Source organism: Garra rufa, chromosome 4 (genome assembly GCF_049309525.1).
Source record: "Garra rufa chromosome 4, GarRuf1.0, whole genome shotgun sequence".
Taxonomy (NCBI): Eukaryota; Metazoa; Chordata; class Actinopteri; order Cypriniformes; family Cyprinidae; genus Garra; species Garra rufa.
Genome location: NC_133364.1, coordinates 53521971 through 53527970, shown reverse-complemented (window position 1 = coordinate 53527970; position 6000 = coordinate 53521971).

Below are 6000 nucleotides of genomic sequence, written 5' to 3'. Positions count from 1 at the left end.
GATAAAGGGTTGTAATCACGAGTGTTGAGGAGGATTTATCCACTGTGTTAGTTAGAAGGGACCCGAAATTCCTCGCCATTTGATGAAAACTGTTTCAGTACGATTGTGGAAGGATTAATTATTGGGTGAGTGTCGGCCTTATTTCACTGAGTGAGAGAGAGTGGATATGCAGTGCTCGAATTGATGTGTCACACAGTAATAGTTTGAAGTGGGGTTGCAGTGTGTGGGAATTAAAAATATATCTATTAATAGCCGTATGTTCCCCCAACTTATCCTTATCCACTGATGCTGAAGAGGGATTTCAGGAATTTGAATCTGAATATGTCATCTTGGTATGCTGAAGCCTGTGCGTGCTTAGGTAACCCTGTCTGCTAAATAGAGAAACCCTCCGCAAACATCCTCTTATGAGATACCTGTTGGAAGGAGAGATAAACATTGGAGATTTTCTGTCTGCTCCGCTGCAACACACCCCAGCCGTATCCTTGTCACTGCATTGAGAGAGAGTATGTATATGTGTGCATAACTCGCTGTGTCTGTTAAACAGAAGTTGTCTGCAACCATCCTCTTATGAGATACCTGTTGGAAGGAGAGATAAACATTGGAGATTTCCTGTCCGCTTCGCTGCAACACACACCAGCCGTATCCTTGTCACTGCATTGAGAGAGAGTATGTATATGTGTGCATAACTCGCTGTGTCTGTTAAACAGAAGTTGTCTGCAACCATCCTCTTATGAGATACCTGTTGGAAGGAGAGATAAACATCGGAGATTTCCTGTCCGCTTCGCTGCAACACACACCAGCCGTATCCTCGTCACTGCATTGAGAGAGAGTATGTATATGTGTGCATAACTCACTGTGTCTGTTAAACAGAAGTTGTCTGCAACCATCCTCTTATGAGATACCTGTTGGAAGGAGAGATAAACATTGGAGATTTCTTGTCTGCTTCGCTGCAATACACACCAGCCGTATCCTCGTCACTGCATTGAGAGAGAGTATGTATATGTGTGCATAACTCGCTGTGTCTGTTAAACAGAAGTTGTCTGCAACCATCCTCTTATGAGATACCTGTTGGAAGGAGAGATAAACATTGGAGATTTCCTGTCCGCTTCGCTGCAACACACACCAGCCGTATCCTTGTCACTGCATTGAGAGAGAGTATGTATATGTGTGCATAACTCGCTGTGTCTGTTAAACAGAAGTTGTCTGCAACCATCCTCTTATGAGATACCTGTTGGAAGGAGAGATAAACATTGGAGATTTCTTGTCTGCTTCGCTGCAATACACACCAGCCGTATCCTCGTCACTGCATTGAGAGAGAGTATGTATATGTGTGCATAACTCACTGTGTCTGTTAAACAGAAGTTGTCTGCAACCATCCTCTTATGAGATACCTGTTGGAAGGAGAGATAAACATTGGAGATTTCCTGTCTGCTTCGCTGCAACACACACCAGCCGTATCCTCGTCACTGCATTGAGAGAGAGTATGTATATGTGTGCATAACTCACTGTGTCTGTTAAACAGAAGTTGTCTGCAACCATCCTCTTATGAGATACCTGTTGGAAGGAGAGATAAACATTGGAGATTTCCTGTCTGCTTCGCTGCAACACACACCAGCCGTATCCTCGTCACTGCATTGAGAGAGAGTATGTATGTGTGTGCATAACTCATTGTGTCTGTTAAACAGAAGTCGTCTGTAACCATCCTCTTGTGAGATACCTGTTGTAAGGAGAGACGAACATTGGAGATTGCCGTCGGCTGCACTGCACCACACGCCAGGCGTTAGTCTCGAAGGAGAGCCGCATGTTGGAGTTTCCCTGCCTGTTTTATTGTAACCCACTCCAGCCGTAAGCCTTGTCCTTGTATTGAAGAAAAGTAGATATGTGTGTGACAACTCTCTCTGTTCTGCTCAAATAGAGGAGGTCTGCTTACCTGGATACCTACCTGTCTATCCAAGGGAGGACGTCCCTCAGTCACGAGACCCCGTTCTGTTCTACGTCCCAAGAGGTTCTGTTACCTGAATACTTACCTGTTCGTTCCAGTGGAAGACCCTGCCCCGCGCTACGTCCTGAGCAGTTCTGCTTATTTGGAGACTTACTCGTTTACTGGGCTGGTGGCCGACCCCCTCCTCCCTTAGTCGATACACTCTGGCACGAGTGATTCCCGAAGCAATCCCTGCCCTCTTTGGGTCCCAGGCTTGGCCCTTGTACATATTGGGGGACCCCGAAGCTTGATTAGTACTTTTTAAATAAATTTTATGTAATAAAAGTTGTTAAATTTATTCTTCTTGTCTGTCTGGTCTTTGACACGCTCCTCAAGGTGGTATTGGGTATTGGGGTGGGCGCAGTCTGGTTTGGCCCCCCGACCTGTGACATATAGTTTCTATTTTCTATATTTTGCTATCCAATCCTGGCTGTCGATAAAGCAGGATTATAGCCTATTAATAATGTTTTTAATATTATATTAAAATTACAGACCTTCAGATTAAACCTGTGGTATACTAAAACACCATTGAAGTTTTGTTGATATGCTGGGATTTCAACATTGTTTCAATATCCATTAATCGAAATACCATTGAAATTCTGTTGATCTCTAGGTATGATTTAAACGTTGTTTCAATGATAATAGAGGGTGCAACATGATGAAGAATCAACATCAGAGTTCGACGTTGATTCAATGATTTTATCGTTGACAGCGGGATGTTGATTTAACATCGTTTCAATTACTATTTGCTATCTAGAGCGTGTTAATCAAGGGAATAGGACTGAATGTTTTGTCCGTGCCTCTTCATAAAGTGAAACTTCAGTCTGAGTTGATTCAAGGCGATGTGGTAGTGGGAGTACGGCCAGCATTACCAATTGAAGGAGTTCATATCATTTTGGGAAACGGACTAGTAGATGGGCGTGTTTGGGCTGACAGTTCACTGTTCCCGATAGTTATTGAAAATAAGAATGAAACTGAACGCCGTCAAGATGCCGCCTGTGTAGTAACTCGTGCAATGAAGCAGCGAGAGGATGAAATGATTCTTCAAAAGGAAATTCAGTCAAATAAAGTCTGCACTGATTTGTTTATTCCTGACTTGTCTGCACTGTCTTTTCCTATGTCAGCAGAGGAACTTGGAAGTGAGCAGCGACGCGATTCCTCTTTGGAGGTACTGTTCCAGAGTCGTGTTTCTTTTTCATTTGTTGTTTAATCATGGTATACATGATAACCATGTTAAACATTTAATCTGTCTCTCTTTCTTAAACTGAAATAATACTCTAAATAAGTAAATGTATTTAAATGTAAAAAAAAAAAAAAAATTGGTATCGGCCACAATGTGCCACCAGAACAGCTTCAATCTAGTAGGACTGATGATGATGGAGTGCAATGTTGCACATCCAAAGTCTGCTGCAGGTCTTTGATACCTCATTTTAGCTGTGCAGAATTTACTTCAGTCTACTGTGTATATGGACAAGCTCAGTGTCACGTATCTGGTCTATCCTGTCATCATGAACTCTTGCACCACACTTCATGGACTTCATTCCCCACAAGCCACTGCACTAATCACTGCATTCACCTGCTCTCACTTTACTGATTACCGCTCACAGCTGCACCTCATCACACTGACTGCATTTAAGCTTCTCACACACACAGCCACTCGGTGAAGTCTTATTGTTCCGTATGGTCTGTATTTACATTTACATTTACATTTACATTTATTCATTTAGCCGACGCTTTTATCCAAAGCGACTTACAATTGGGAATACAACAAGTGATTCATCCTAAGGAGGCAGATCAACATAGGAAGTGTTCAAAAATACCATATATCAGGCGTTGTTAGAAGAGTGCAGGCTAGAAGGAGAAGATCAAGAAAGAGAGGAAAAACAGGCTAGAAGGGAGGATTTTTTTTTTTTTTTTTTTTTTTTTATTGAGTCAGATAGTGTCGAAAAAGATGGGTTTTCAGCAGTCGTTTGAAAGCTGTTAAGGAGTCTGCATTCCGGATAGGGGTGGGAAGATCATTCCACCAGGCAGGGACATTGAACGAGAATGTTCTGGACAGTGATTTAATACCTCTCTGTGGTGGTACAATGAGGCGTCTTTCACTAGAGGATCTCAGTCTTCTGGAAGGAGTGTAGATGTGTAGTAGTGAATGGAGGTAGGCAGGTGATGATCCGGTGGCTGTCCTATAGGCCAGCATCAGTGTCTGTGTGTACACATACTGAGCATTTCCGAACGTTTTCCGAGCGTATTTCCGAGCGTTTCTTCCCGAGTTTGTTTTCCCTGTGTTTTGATTCCTGGACTCCCTCCCGTGTTTGATTCTTGCTGCCAGCCCTGACCTTTCTGCCTGTTTTTTGACCACGATTTCTGCTTGACCCTTTGTGTGTGTTTGTTTGTTTGTTTGAATAAATGCTGCGAATGGATCCGCACGTCTCTGACCCTCCTTGTGACACTCAGTATGTGTACACACACACACACATCAAAATACATGGCTGTAACAAATTCTATCCTATGCTGGTTTCTGTTAAGTAAGGGATAATATATAGTGAGGCGGTTGTTATAGCAAATACAACCATGACAGGCTGATCGGGACTTGAATCAGCCTGAAGGGGTTGTATTCGCTATAACAACTGCCTCGCTTTACATTATCCTGCTTATTACATGGCTACCTACCAAATAAATCAATAATTTGACACAAAATATTGATTTAAAAAGGAGTTTATTGCTTCCATTAAAAAAACACTGTGTCCACGGCAACACTCTGTTTTTCATGGCAACGGTGTGTTATACTTAGCAGTGATCTGTTATAAAGAAATAACAGACTGCATGCTACATTAGAATTTAACCAAGCCATGAAATAATAAATGATAATCAACTCAAAATATGGTGTAACTTAGCAACCTTTCATATTCTGTGGTGAGCGTGGATTTCTGTCATCATAATCAGTTTCTTATTTCTCAGTTTGTTTATATGTGTTTATATATTAAATTAGGCCTCTGATGATCATACAAACCCCTGTTCCAGTGAAGTTCCTATATTCAATGAATATACAACGAAGACAAGATATTTAATGTTCAAACTTAAAAGCTTTATTGTTTGTTTGCAAAGATTCACTCATTTTGAATGTCATGGGGCATGGGTATGCAATGGATACTAACACACCCCTATGTCTTTTGAATTTATAGCTGAAAACAATCTGGGTGGTCCCTTTCCTCTTTATCCCAAGTAATAAGACATCCATGATTTCCAAATACTATTTCAAATGTGGACCGCACTCATAGCACTTGCAGTAGCGACAAACTGTTAACTGACAATGGACCCTTTTCACAAGTCTGTGATGACGCGTTTAACGGTCATCAGCATCGTAAATCCTCAAAGGTTTTTCATATGTGTATTTTTAAAAAAAGTCTATGTACATTTATAACACTATTCTTTGTTTTATATTACCTTTGCATAAAATTACAAAAAATAGTTTATGCCAATGCGCGGGTGTTTCTAATGCAGCGTCTGTGGGAGAAACGGCAAATTTGACATTGTTGGCTCTTCTGACTGCCGTTATCACTCTCTCTCAATTTTTTTCCTTTTATTAAAAGTCTTGAAACACTATCGTAGAGTTTTTCTTTTGCTATTTGAACAACTGGGAGTGCAAAAAATATATTTGTGGTACTCTCCCATTCACTGCACTTCAAGTTAACCCAACTATGACGACATCCGCTGCTGAGAAACCCGGAAGTGTGAAAAGGGTCTATTGTTTTCCAAGGTGTTCCTGAGCCAACGTTTACAGTAGTGATTCCCACCAGCACATAGCATCCCCAGAAGGCTTAATCATTCACAACCAAGGATGACTAGCTTGTGAATGAATACCGGGAAGGCTGTTTTATGCCCAATCCTGACACTCATGTGTTTGCAATGAACCTGTTCACCTGTGGAATGTTCCAAACATTCCCAGTCCTGATCCTGTCCCAGGTTTTTAGGAGTATGTTGCAGGCCTCAAATTCAAAATGAGTTAATATTAGCTAAAA